Here is a 15,562-nt window from a genome sequence, read left to right on the forward strand (position 1 = left end):
CAAGCACCCATAGTAACCCCACAGCTTCCAGCAGATGGGGTGTGGTCAGAAACTCTGAGCTTCTTTCCCCATCATGGAAACAGATGGAATCTGTGACATAAGACATCCACAAATGCCCTGACAAAAGATTAGTTTATCAAACACCATGATAAACTGCAACAACGATTCAAACTAGAAGGAAATGACAATTCTCCAGAGCCCAACCCTGAAAACACAGAAATTTATAACCTAAATGGCAGAGAATTCAAAATAACTGTCATAAGGAAACTCAACAACTTAGAAGGAAACATAGAACACAATTGAATGAGCTCAGTAATAAAATAAATCTCTTCACCAAAGAGATAGAGAATATAAAAAAAATGAAACAGTAATTCTGGATATGGAAAACACAATTAATTAAATAAAAAATAATCTAGAGTCCTTAAGAAATAGAGCTGATGTTATGGAGGAAAGAATTAGTGATTTACAGAATAAAAATTTAGAAATTCCACAGCTGGAGAAGAAGACACAACTAAGATTTTATAAAAATGGAGGAATTCTTCAAGAAATATCTGAGTCAATTAGGAAAACAACATAAGGATTGTATGTATCTCAGAGGGAGAAGAGGAGGAGAAAGGAGTAGAGAGCTTGTTCAAAAAATAATAGCTGAGAACTCCTCAAACCAGGGGATGGTTCTGGATTTACAAATACAAAAAGCCAATAGAAGGCCTAATTACATCAATGGTAAAGATCTTCTGCAAGGAATATAATGGTAAAAATTGCAAAAGCCGATGGCAAAGAAAAAATCTTAAGAGCAGCAAGAGAGAAGAAAATAACCTACAAAGGAATCCCTATATGGCTTTCATCGGATTTCCCAGCAAAAATCCTACAGGCTAGGTGAGAATGAAATGATGAATTAAAAATGCTGAAAGACAAAAACTTTCAGCCAAGAATACATTATCCACTAAAACTATCTTTCAGATATGATGGAGAAACAAAATCTCCCCCAGATATAATATAAGCTGTGGTAGTTCATCACCACTAGACCTCCCCTACAAAAAATAATTAGATACCCTTACATTGCAAACCAAAAGGCAAAGATCTACAAAGCTTTGAGCAGGGAGATAATTAGACAGACATAATCAGAAAACAGCTCTCTATCAGATCGGAGAGGCAAAGACTCACTAACGACTTAAAAGATAAAGGGAAATAAAGCATCAAAACTAATGATAAACACTTCAACTTAGTCACAAATTCATATTAAAAACATAACAATTTGGACCAGCAATAACTGAGAAGGGGAGAGGAAAGTGAAGGAACCTGCTTGGGTTAATGGAGATAAGAGGCTATGACAAAATAGACTATTTCATCTATGAGATCTTTTATACAATCCTCATGGTAACCACTAAACCAAACATTAGAGCAGAGCTACAATTCATAAAAAGGGAGAAAACTGAGAAAACCTCTTCAGAAAATCAGTAAAATGAAATGGTAGTCAGAAATACAAAGGAAGAGAAACAATGGAAACATAGAATAACCAGAAAACAAGGGGTACAATGGCAGTATCAAGCACTCATCTATCAATAATCACTTCAAATGTAAATGGATTTAATTCTCCAATCAAAAGACACAGAGTGCGTGGCTGGCCCAGTGGTCAGAGTGGTTAAGTTCACACGCTCTGCTGCAGGTGGCACAGTGTTTCATTGGTTCGAATCCTGGGCATGGACATTTCACTGTTCATCAAAGCACGCTGAGGCAGTGTCCCACATGCCACAACTAGAAGGACCCACAAAGAAGAATATACAACTATGTACCGGGGGGCTTTGGGGAGAAAAAGGAAAAAAATAAAAAAATCTTAAAAAAAAAAAAGACACAGAATAGCTGAATGGATTAAAAAACAAGACCCAAAATTATGCTGCCTTCAGGAAACACAAATCAGCTCTAAAGACAAATACGGGCTCAGAATGAAGGGATGGAAGATGATACTAAAAGCAAATATAAACAAAAGAAAGCAGCTGTTAGTATACTTATATCAGACAAAGCAGACTTTTAAAAAGACAATGAGAAATAAAGAGGGGCAGTATTTGATGATAAAAGGGAAATCCCACCAAGAGGATATAGCACATTAATATATATGCACCTAGCACAGGGGCCCCAAAGTACATAAACCAATTTTTAACAGACTTAAAGAGAGAAAGAAACAGCAACACCATATTAGTAGGGGACATTGACACCCCAATTACATCAATGGACTGAACACCCAGACAAAATTAAACAAGCAAATAGTATAATTAAATGAAACTCTTCATCAGATGGACTTAATAGATATAGAGAGAGCATGCCAACCAAAACTAGCAGACTATGCATTCTTCTCATGTGCACATGGATCAGTCTCAAAGATAGACCATATGTCGGGAAACAAGGCAAGCCTCAATAAATTTAAGAAGATTAAAATCATCCCAACCACCGTTTCCAACCATGATACTATGAAACTAAAAATCAACTACCAGAAAGCAACCAGGAAAGTGAGAAATATGTGGAGACTAAACAAAATGCTACTGAAAAACCATTGGATCAATGAAGAAATCAAAGAGGAAATTAAAATATACCTAGAGAGAAATGAAAATAAAAATACAATGTACCAACTCATATGCAATACAGTAAAAGTAGTTGTAAGATGGAAATTCATAGCAATGCAGGCCCACTTCAAGAAGCAAGAAACATCTCAAATGATTAATTTTAAAATGTAACTATTAGAACTAGAAACAGAAGAACAAACAAAGCCCAATGTCAGCAGAAGGAGGGAAATAATAAAAGTCAGAGCAGAAATAAATGAAATAGAGACTAAAAATCAGTAAGGAAAGGACTACTAAAAGTAAGAGCTGATTCTTTGAGAGGATTAACAAAATTGACTCACTCTTAGTGAGAGTCACCAAGAGAAAGAAAGACTCAAATAAAATTAGAAATGAAAGAGGGGAATTACAACACTTATACAGAAATATAAAGGATTATAAGAGAATACTATGAAAAAATATATGCCTACAAATTGGATAAGCTAGAAGAAATGGATAAATTCTTAGACTCATACAGCCTCTCAAAACTGAATCAAGAAAAAATAGAGAATCTGAATAGACCAATCACAAGGAAAGAGATTGAAATAGTAATAAAAAACCTCCCAAAAAAACAAAGACCAGGACCAGATGGCTTCTCTGGAGAATTCTAACAAAAATTCAAAGATTTAGTACCTATCCTTCTCAAACTATTCTGAAAAATTGAAGAAGATGGAATGCTTCCTAACACATTCCATGAGGCCATTATTACCCTGATACCAAAACCAGATAAGGACAACACAAAGAAGGAAAATTACAGGCCAATATCACTGATGAACTTTGATGCAAAAATCCTCAACAAAATATTGGCATACCAAATACAGTGGTACATTAAAAGGATCACACACCATAATAAAGTGAGATTTATTCCACGGATAAATGGATGGTTCAACATTTGAAAATCAATCAGTGTGATACTCCACATTAGCAAAATGAGGAAAAACAATCATATGCTAATCTCAGTGGATGCAGAGAAAGCAGTTGGCAAGATCCAACATCATTTATGATAAAAAACCTCAATTAACTCGGTGTAGAAGGAAAGTACCTCAACATAATAAAAGCCATATATGGCAAACCCACAGTCACCATCATATTTAATGATGAAAAACTGAAAGCCATCCCTCCGAGAACAGGAGAAAGACCCGGGTCCCCACTCATGCCACTCTCATTCAACATAGTACTGGAGGTTTTGGCCAGAGTAATTAGGAAAGAAAAAGAAATAAAAGGAATCCAAACTGGAAAGGAAGAATTGAAACTCTCGCTGTTTGCAGATGTCATGATTCTACATATAGAAAACCCTAATGAATCCACCGGAAAACTATTAGAAATAATCAACAACTACATCAAAGTTGCAGGGTACAAAATCAACTTTTAAAAATCTGTTGCGTTTCTATACACCATCAATGAACTAGCAGAAAGGGAAATCAAGAATACAATCCCATTTACAATCACAGCAAGAAGAATAAAAGATCTAGGAGAAAACTTAGCCAAAGAGGTGTAAGGCCTGTCCACTGAAAACGATAAGACATTATTGAAAGAAACTGAAGATTTAAAGAAATGGAAAGATATTTCACACTTATGGGTCAGAAGAATAAACAGGGTTAGAATATCCATAATACCTAAAGCAATCTACAGATTCAATGCAATCCCTATTGGAATCCCAATGATGTTTTTCCCAGAAATAGAACAAAGGATCCTAAAATTTATATGGAACAACAAAAGATCCCAAATAGCCAAAACAATCCTGACAAAAAGTAACAAAGCCGGAGGCATCACAGTCCCTGACTTCAAAATTTACTATAAAGCTATAGCAATCAAACGCATGGTACTGGCACAAAAAAAGACACACAGATCAATGCAAGAGAATTTAAAGACCAGAAATAAAACCATCGATCAATGGACAGTTGATCTTTGACAAAACAACCAAGAACATACAAGGGAGAAAGGAAAGTCTCTTCAATAAACGGTGTTTGGAAAACCGGACAGGCACATGCAAAGAATGAAAGTAGACCATTATCTTGAAGCATACACAAAAATTAACTCAAAATGCACTGGACCTGAAACCCTAAGATTCCTAGAAGAAAATATAGGCAGTACTTCTTCGACATTGGTCTTAGCAGAATCTTTTCAAAAACCATGTCTACTCATAAAGGAAAACAAAAAGTTAATGAATGGGATTACATCAGTCTAAAACCTTCTGGAAAGCAAAGGAAACTATGAACAAAATAAAACAACCCACCAACTGGGAGAAAATACTTGCACATCATTTATCCTAAAATAGACTGATCTCCAAAATATACAAGGAACTCATTCAACTCAACAAAACAACAAACAACATGATAAAAAATTGGGCAGAGAATACGAACAGACATTTTCCCAAAGAAGATATACAGATGGCCAATAGATACATGAAATGATGTTCAACATCACTTGTTATTAGGGAAATGCAAATCAAAACTCCAATGAGATATCACCTTACCCAAGTCAGAATGGGTATAATTACCAAGATAAATATCAACAAGTGCTGGAGAGGATGTGAAGAAAAGGGAACCCTCATACACTACTGGGGGGAATGCAAACTGCTTCTGCCACTATGAAAAACAGTATAGGGATTTTTCAAAAAGTTAAAAATAGATATAACATACAATCTAGCTATCCCACTACTGGGTATTTATCCAAAGAACTTTAAATCAATGACCCAAAGAGATTTATGCACTCCTATGTTCATTGCAGCATTATTCACAAAAGATGTGGAAGCAACCCAACTGCCCTTCTATGGATGAATGGATAAAGAAGATGTGGTGTATATATATATATGTATGTTGTATACAATATTGTATGCAAATCCTTTTCAACCATAAAAAAGGCAAAATTGTCCCATTTGCAGCAATGTGGATGGAACTTGAGGGTATGATGTTAAGCTAAGCAAGCCAGACAGAGAAAGGCAAATACTGCATGATTTCACTCATATGTGGAAGATAACAAATACATGGATAAAGATAACAAATACATGGATAAACAGATTAATAGTTACCAGAGGTGAAGGGGGTTAGGAAGTGGGTGAAAGGGATAAAGGGGCACATATGTAAAGTGATGGACAAAAATTAGACTACTGGGGGTGAGCAGGATGAAATCTATTCAGGAATTCTTAAATAATAATGTAGAACCAAAATTACCATTATGATCTCAATAAAATTTACTGGAAAAAAATTTTTAAAAATGCTGTTTATATGTCTACTCAAACACAAACGCACACTCACACACACACAATGGAATACTACTCAGCCATAGAAAAGAAAAAAAATTCTTCCAGTTGCAACAGTATGGATAGAACTTGAGGGTATGACACTGAGTAAAATAAATCAGAGAGAGAAAGACAAATACCATATGATTTCACTCATACGTGGATGATAAACAACGAAACACGTAAATAACAATAACAGATTAGAAGCTATTGGAGAAGGGATGGCAGGAGGGCAAAACGAGTAAATGGGCACATCTCAACGGTGATGGATAAAAACTGCACTGTTGGAGGTGAATATGATGTACTCTACACAGAAAGTGAAATATAGTGACATACAGCTGAAATTTACACATTTGTAGGACAATATGACCTCAATAAAAAGTAAACAAAAAGACACACTGAAAAGTTAGTAAACATAGAGGATAGTAGGAAATGGAGAGAAGAAAACAAACTGAAATTGAAGAGAAAAATAGGAACCATATTCTTCAGGGCAGTGCAGAGCTTAGTAAGGCAGTTGGATTTGGTAAAATATTTAAAGTGAGAGTAAGTAATTTAGACAAGATTTTTTTAACTTAGGAAATCTTCCATCTAAAACATTTCAAAATTAAGATAGAAGAGCCTTTTTAAAATTACTAACAAATCCCATGCTATACCACACTAAGAAAGTTAAGAAATATCCCACGTATTTGTGTTTCTGCTTGAGTACTAACACAATGCTTACCGAGTAGGTGTTTAGTAAAAATTAAATGAATATATCAACAGCTCTGTATAGTACCAATCATTTTTACGCTCTCTAACTTACTTGTAGCCTTTTATGTCTCCCTTCTTTCTTTTGAGTAGGGAAGACAGAATCACAGTCAACTATCAGATAAAATAAAACACTTTACCGAAGATTCCATCCCCAATTGTACTGAAAACCATAGGTGTGTGGCTGCCCAAACTTTGAATGCACTCAGATGATTTGTTAGTGTCCCAGAGGATGCAGTATTCACTTTGCCAAAATACAATCCAAAAAACTACATTTTCCAGATTTCCTTGATTGTCGAGTACAGACATTTGACTGGGGTTTTGCCAACAAGGATCATCTGTGCGACTCTTTAAATTGGAATTTAGTTATCTGAGGCTGGGTTCTCGTAGAGAGTCAATAGAGTCAGAGTGGTTCCTAGGTCAGGGCAGTGGTGGCACATTTCCAGTTAGCCAGTGCCAACATGGTCATGGAGTTAGCAGAGGCAACATCTCTTTTGTCATGCCAGTTGTGCCAGGTGTGCTTCTGTAAGTTGTTCCTTGTAACAGCCTTGACTTGGTGACTCTAGCTCTTACAAAGATTCTTCATGCTGCCATTTCATATATTAAGTCCCTTCTAAATTAAGCTCTCTAGATATGATTATGTCTCTTCAGATAAGATCTCTAATGTTTGCCAAACAAATCTAAAATTCTTCATTTCAATTTGTCGCCAAGATGTAATGACATCAGTTTCAGAACTATTCCAGTTAATAAAGTTTGTTTTTACAAATGAATTCATTCTAAAAATTGTTACATGGAAATTATAGCAGTTTGTTGAGTAAATACTTATCAAGCATATACTCTGTGCCAATCTCTGTTTTAGGTGCTTTTATATTTGGTAGTGAACAAAACAAGTAATCCTTTTACTTTTATAGAGTTTACGCACTAGTTGGAAGACAGAAACAACAGATAAATCAGATTGCGAAAATGCTGAAGAGAAAATTAACAGAGATGTTTTTTAGAGACTAACTCATGGAGAAAGAGCCTGGCTTTACATGTATGGTTAAGAAAGACTTCTCTTAGAAGGGGGCAGTTGGACTGAAGACTGGGCAATGACGATGAGCCAGTGATTTGGATCTCTAGAAGACAACCATTTTGGGAATAAAGAAAACCTAGTGCAGAGGCCCTAGGGCAAGAATTAAGCCATTGGGACTGAAACATAGGCAACATGGGAGAGGGTGGTATTGGCTAACATTAAGGAGATGTGTGTGTGAGTGGTGAGCAATTGTGCAAAGTCTTACAGGCTATGAAAAGGCCAGTTACATTTTAGTACAAATTTGGTTAAACTGATTGCTTTCTTTCTACAAATCAGCTTAGCTCAGTATCTTGAAGTCATAGTTGCTTGAATATATATCATATACATGTGTATAATGGCTAATTTAGTTTCACCTTGATTTTAATTAGTACTGCCTTCATTATAAGTTTAAGGATGCTCAGTGATCTTTGAGTCAGAAGAAACAGGAAGAGTTCATGATATTTATACAAGTCAGATAAAATTCCCCTTCCCACGTACAGAAATTCTTCTCTGGTGGTTTTTCTCATGACTTTTTCAGCTCATTGTCTCCCATCCCTGGACATGATTAGATAAATGCTGTAAATTCTTCCTCAGGTCTTCTTTGAACACTCAATCTAAAGTGGCCCCTTGCCTTCTGAGTCACTCTCTGTTACATCACTTCTTTATTTTTTAAGAACTTTTTGCACTCTATTTTTTGATACATGTTTACTTATTTATTGCTTATCTCTCATCACTGGAAACTTTCTTTGCCCATATATACATCATTTTTATGATATTTAGCATAGTGTTTAAGAGCACAGTTTCTGAAAGAAAACTACATGGGTTCAAACCCTACCTTAGGTATCTGCCAGCTCTGTGACCTTGAGCAAGTTAGTTAAAGTTTTCCAAACTTCAGTTAATTATTTCTGGAGAACAGGAATAATTCTAGCTATTTCATAAATCTCTTATAAGGATTATACAAAGTAATGTTTTCATAGCATATGCCACATTACAATTCATAAATAATAAACTTTAATACAATTATAATTATGCCGCATCCTTCTTATTTGACATTAAGAAAATTCATTCAATTATGAGGTTTTCCTAAACCTTATTTTAATTTGAGTGACATTGACATTATTAACAAATTATTCAGAGTTAAATCTCATCCATCTTACGCTAATTTCATTTCATATACTTTCAGATGTCTTAAAGTCCCTGATAGCCTCTAATATAATATTTACATAGAATTGAATCATAAAAATAAATCATGGGGTTCAAAAAGTCAGACAAATTGGATACTGATGTAGAAGTGAAAGAGGCAAAAAAAATCAGTGACATTGATTATGCACCTCCTGAGCACCAGACATTGTCCTGGATGCTTTGCACATGTTATCCCATCTAATGCTTAAAATAATCATATGAGCAAAGTATTACTATTTCTTTATCTTTAGTAACTGAGAATAAAATGATACTCTGAGATCAGACACACATGCGGTGTTACATTAACTAGTGAGCTGAAATATGACTCTAATTTAGTTGAATACAGACTAAAAAATTATTCCACATTATCTGAAACTCTGCTGCTTACAGGACTTCCAGACATTGAATAATGCCCCAAGACTCTGTACACGACTGCTTGATCTTCAAGGAAAAAAATTACGTAGGTCATAATTTAGGTTGAGTTGGTCATACAAGAGGGTACATTTTTCACCTAAAAAGACAAAGACAGGGTAAGACCCAATCCTAGCTGGGAATTGAGTCAGTACAAGCGAATACTTTTGGCTTTTGAACACACATTTATAATGTTTTCTATGTGTTAGATATTGCTATGAGCATTAACAAATATTAACTCATTTATGTTCTCCAAGGACTTTATGGGACAGGTAGTATCATTATTGTTTATACAGATAAAGAAAATGTGGCATAGAGATTTTAAACAAATTCCTCAGGTCACAGGTACACCCAGGTAATCTGACTCCAGAGGCCTGTCTTAATCACTGCATCATACTGTCTTCTCTAAGAAATATCTATATTTTGTGAGTTCATATTCTGGTTGCCTGCTCTGTTGGCCTCAGATTCATAGTAAAAGGAACGTTTCACCATTCAAAAAGGATTTGTGAGGAGAAAATCAGACCCACAAATGACTCAGCCCCAAGAACATGGAGGCACAGGGTAAATGTAGATTACAAAACCAGGAGCCAGAGGTTCAGTAGTGGCCAAGAAGTTTGGAAACCATTCCAGTCCTCAAGAATTCTTAAATGACAGTCAGGTTTCTGAATATCCTTCACAACAGAAAGATGCAGACTATCATTCCTTCTAAAGGTCACTAAAAGATTAGATTAATGAATATTTTTATTACACTTTCAGAGACTCCAGTAATAATGAATATTCATAATAACTAACATCCATTAAGCATTCAGTGGTAATAACAGCTTTGCAAGGATTATGTATTTGATCCTGATAGTATCTCTATAATTCCTTTTAATTGAATCCTCAAGTTGTGTTTTGCCAAAATTCACACAATAAGTACAAAAATTAAGTTTTATCAGGACTGTCATACTCAGAAAATTTTCTCTAAACCATTCTAATATACTAAATTTTATCATCTATATCTCTACAACATGTTTACAAATATGATGCATAAATTCTCCTTCAAACAACAAAACCATGAGAAAAGCTCTCAAGGTAAATGACTAGTTAAGATAACAATAACCATGAGTTTTAGTCCAAAGAATGTGGCACGAATAAACAACAGGTCTTTCCTTTGGAAGAAGAAAGAGAAAGAAAGAATCAGTCCTGCTGTGACAGAAGATTAAGAAGTACCGAAAAATATGTATGGACAAAATAGACCTAAAATATTCTATATACCCAGATTTTTTTGCTTTGTAACTACAAAGACAGTGAGCTTCCTTTGCATGATTTATCAAAATTTCAGCATCTCATGATTCCCATAACTTTAGCTGTGAAGGATCCTTTCCAGGAATGCCAGAATAAGTTGCCTCCAGAGAAAGATGGCAGATGAGGATTTACCAGATCCTAGATCCCACATAGAAACATGCAGAAAACAACTAAACTGACTAACATAACTTTATAGGGCCTTAAGAAACTAGGCAAAGACATACAGCAACCAAACACAGGTCCAACCAGTAAAAAATTGCATCCAAAATTGTAGGATTTTATGATATGATTTGTAGTAAAGATTATTACTTGAAGAATTTTAGAAACAGAGTACAGTGACTGCATCTAAAGAAGAATTGGGAGACTCTGGTGATGGATAGGTAGGAGCTTTACTTACACTTTTACCGTTCTGTATGGATTTTCTTTTTAATATTTATTATCTATTACATTTTCATTTCTTTATTTTAAAATATAAATATATGACTAAAATTTCATATGTAATGCAAACGAAATTGAATAAAGAAGATAGTCAATGTAGCACTAAATTTTTTAACTAACACAGTTAAAAGAACGAAGATAAAAAACAAGAATCTGACTAAAGATAAAACTAAGAATGAGAAAAAATTAATAAAAGTAAATGAAGAAATTAATTAAAAATTAGTGTAAATCTATAGACATTTCTTTAATTTACTGAACATTTTTTATTGACCTCTTACCATATATGCATTTCACCTTTCTAGCTACAGTGATAAACAAGATATTATAGAGCCTACATTCTTTCAGGGAAACTGTTATTCATAACACAAACATATAGTTCAGTCTTTAATTATAATTATCATAAATCCCATAGAGAAAGAAAAGTTTGCTTCAGATTTAAGAATAGTTCTACATGCAAGGAGAATGGCATTAATGTCAAATAACTCTCTTCATGGTAAATGTTGAACTTATTTACTGCCAGATATGACTTTTCTTCTCCAGAGCTTCTTCATAGCATTTGCCATCTCTGTATTTCTTAGAGTATAGATTAACGGGTTCAGCATAGGGGTAATGACTGTATAGAACACAATCAATGATTTGTCAATGGGGAAGGTCTTAGCAGGTCTTGCATACATGAAAATACAGGGAACAAAGAAGACAACCACAGTGATGTGGGAACCACAGGTCTGGAGGGCTTTCCGCCTCCCTTCCTGACTAAGGTTCTTTAGAGAGTGCAAGATGACACCATAAGAGAAGAGTAACAGCAGAAACACAATAATACAGCTTACTCCTCCATTAGCCACTGCTAAGAGGCCAGTGACATAGGTGTCAGTACAGAGAAGTTTCAATAAAGGATACATGTCACACATAAAGTGATCAATGACATTGGGGCCACAGAATGGGAGCCCATAAATAGTGCTAAGTTGAATTACTGAGTGCAGAAAACCAAAAATCCAAGACACTACTAGCAGCACATAAACACCCATTGCCTCGTGATAACCAAATAATGCAAGGGCTTACAGATGGCCACATAGCGGTCATAGGCCATCACCAACAGAAGAAAGACCTCTGACCCACCAAAAAAGTGCTCTATAAAGAGCTGTGTCATACAAGAGTGGAAGGATATGGCATTTTCCCCAACGAACAATTCTGAAATCAATCTGGGGGAAATGGAAGATGAATAAAGGACATCTATAAATGACAGACTAGCAAGAAAGAAGTACATTGGGGAGTCCAAAGTCGTACTGAGAGTCACAGTCACAACAATGAGCATGTTGCCCACCATGGTCAAAACGTAACAGAGCAAAAACATAACAAAAAGGACTTTCTGCTCCTTTGGATTCTGTGTGAGTCCCAAGAGGACAAAGTAAGTCACATTGTTCCTTGGTTCCATAGTCTTAATAGGTGATGCCATCAGATATTAGAAGCAGTTTACCTACAAAACAAGGGGGGAATCTTTTAAGTGTACTATAAACCTAATTTTTTACTTACTCATCCAATTAAATAACTGGGTTTGGAGTACCTATTTGTGTCAAATGTGTCATACTCATTGTGATTACCAAGGTGAATAAGACATAGTTCCCTACCCTCAGTGATATGATGCATGATGAGGTTGCAGCCAATTCCAGGGTGATGTAATAAGTGCCATTATAAAAATATTCACACAAAGCTAAGGGTTGCAGTGTAGGAATATTTCACTCAAACTCAAATCAGAGAAGGCTTCTCAGAGGAAGCAATATTTTAGCTGAGTTTTAAAAGACAAGTGAAAAAACAAGAGAAAATTGAAATGGAATTCCATAAAAAGTTCACCATTTATAATGCCACAAAAGTATGATACTTAAGACCCATTGAAGAAGTTTTACATACTCAAATTGAGTAGATAAAATTATGAATGGAAGCTTGCTGTCCTGGATTGTGTCAGACCTCATTGAAACCTTTTTCTTAGGGTCACTAGATGGATATTCCACCTTCCTGTGAAGAATAATGTTGAAGCACTTCAATTTTGTGTCTCAAGCCCATATCTCTCCCCTAATTTTCAAGTGTGTATATGCAACATCTGTAATTTTATATATCTTCAATTGGATATCAATTTCGTATTTATAAAACTAAGTTTTTAATTTTCCACAATAAACATTGATGTTCCTCATCTCATTAAAAGGTACCATCTTTTGTGTAATTGATCAGATCTCGCAGTGTCCTTCACTCCTTTATTGTTCTAAATTGCTTATTCATATCTTTGACAAATCCTGTTGACTGTACTTTCTAATCACAAATTTGGTCATTTCCCAAATACCCATTTCCTTCTTGGCCCACTGCAATAGCCTTCTGCCAAAGCTGCCATGTCTCATTCTGGCCTCCAAAACTTTCTTCCCCTGAAGCAACCCAAATGGTCAGTTTTAAATCTTAGTGTGATTACATCACTCCACAGCTCAAAACACCTACAGTGGTTTCCCATCACTCACAATTAAATATATCATATTTAATATTTTAGTAACAAGAACTGTAATCCCCATTTTATAATTGAAGACACTGAGGTTCAGAACACCTAATTAAATTTCCCAAGGCCATACATTTTTAAAGTGATAATAATAGGATTGTAATCTAAGTTGATTTACTTCAAAATAATTTAATTTCCTGCATAAGGAGGAAATTCTCACAATTGTGGTGTCTGGTTCATACTATTTACTGTTACTCTTACCTTGTGGAAGCTTGTTCACAATCTGAAGGAAGACTTTTTAATTCACTCATAGATACATGGAATTCTTCATTCATCCAGTGTGACAACAGAGGACTAAAAGCTTCATTATGACTTGAGGGTTTATTTTGTTTCATTCAGCTGCCTGTCCCTTTATTCCATGGAGTCTTATGATTATTTAGGAGATGATTTTTATTTGCACTGCATATTGTTGAATAAGAATTTCCTAGTGCACACATAAAAGCAAAAATTTATCATGGTAAAATAATTTATCAAAAAGGCAAGCAAATTATGATTTTAATAATAATAGCTACTAGTCATTTCACAAGGAAAGTTTTCTAGCGTAACTTCTTTCCTACTAATATCAAAATAGAAAATACCATTCATTTGTTGAGTCCTCTCATTTTCTCATCTTGTTACAGCTAGTCTATTTTACTTGAGATTTTGAGAGACACTCTTTTGTGATTTTTTATGTGATCCTTTAAGCCTAACAAAGGACCTCCTGAAAATTTTGCATCAGTTCTTAAGAGGATAGCATCTTCTTCCTCCAGGGACAAAGATCATTGGATATTTTATCATTTCTCATCACATTTATCATTGAGTCCTGGAATTGGAATATGTCCCAAACTAATTCTTGCTTAATTAGATTCACTGGGATATCCCACAAAATTTAAAAGAATATTTATATGTAAAGATACTACTTAACCAAATCACATAATTAATATCAGAAAGATGTTATATGGAGAGAAAAATTGCTTTAGAAGCATTATAAGGATATTGAGACAAGAGAATAAAGTGTCTACCCAATCATTTTGTTCCAGCGAAGATTAATTTATCAAGGATTTCTCAATTTGCCATAGCAAATTTTTCTTTCCTTTTATTTAATACTGAATTTATTCTGTCTTGAAGTGTGGTAACAATGTTAAAAATAATTTGTCACTGATTTAGACGTAAGAACGGATTATATATCCAATTATTATTTTTTAAAACCTAAGAACATGTACTTTCTGCAAGGGTCAGCTTTAAAAGCAAGTTTGCCTATTTGACAGTCAAAATGAGTTTATTTGGGAATAGACAGAAGAATTGCTGTTCAGGATGTGCATTCTATGGGGAACCACAGTCAAATCCAGAAAACAAAGTTGGAGAGCTTGCTTTTATATAGGACAAGGGGGAGGAGGAAGGGGCTGTTATAAATGAAAGTCCATGGGGGAAAACTGACAATTTGGGGGAGGCAATGGCTTCTCATTGGTTACGCTGTGGAATTTCTCATTGGTTGGGCTCTTGCCAAGTTGGGGGGAAATCTTCCTTTAGCAGTAAAGTAGTTTTACTTCCTGTTTAGATTCAAGCATAGGTCTCTTCCTGTTTGGTGTAAATGAGAATGATTGATAGGGCATGAGAGTGCCTCCTCTAAGCCATTGGGGCTCAAATTTAGTTAATATTTCTTTGATCAATTTCCACACCAGGAACTCTGCTATGAGTGAAGACAGACATTAATAAAACAGGGGAAAGAATCACGTAAAAAGCCCTTCATGTATACACCTTATTTCCTTATGATAGAGAGACAAAAAATAAGGGCACAATGTAATAAGGTAATTATAGTCTTATTCAGTGCTTATAAGAGAGCAAACAGCATAAGTGACAGAAAATAAGAAGGAGAATTCTATTATGGATAAGCTTATCAGAGAAGGCCTTTCTTGAAAGGTGATCCAGAGGATAAGGAGAGACCCAGAGGATAAGAAGTTGCTATCATTGGAAACACTGTTACACATAGTAATATTAAGTAAAAATTAATTAGATAAGTAAAATCATCTCACCTCACAGATGACATGATCTATATGTAGAAAACTAAAAATTGCATGGGAGTTTTTATTACAGTACCA

At 34.9% G+C, this 15,562-nt stretch overlaps 1 protein-coding gene and 1 pseudogene across 1 annotated transcript in view; one reads left to right on the top strand and one right to left on the bottom strand.

Annotated features, from left to right (window-relative positions):
- The window catches only part of LOC139074340 (cTAGE family member 2-like), a 624,763-nt gene that overhangs the window by 413,934 nt on the left and 195,267 nt on the right, over positions 1 to 15,562 (top strand). The gene's annotated exons all lie outside the window — the stretch shown is intronic.
- LOC103562844 (olfactory receptor 4A47-like) lies at positions 11,455 to 12,401 on the bottom strand (annotated as a pseudogene).

Source organism: Equus przewalskii, chromosome 11 (genome assembly GCF_037783145.1).
Source record: "Equus przewalskii isolate Varuska chromosome 11, EquPr2, whole genome shotgun sequence".
NCBI classification, from domain to species: Eukaryota; Metazoa; Chordata; class Mammalia; order Perissodactyla; family Equidae; genus Equus; species Equus przewalskii.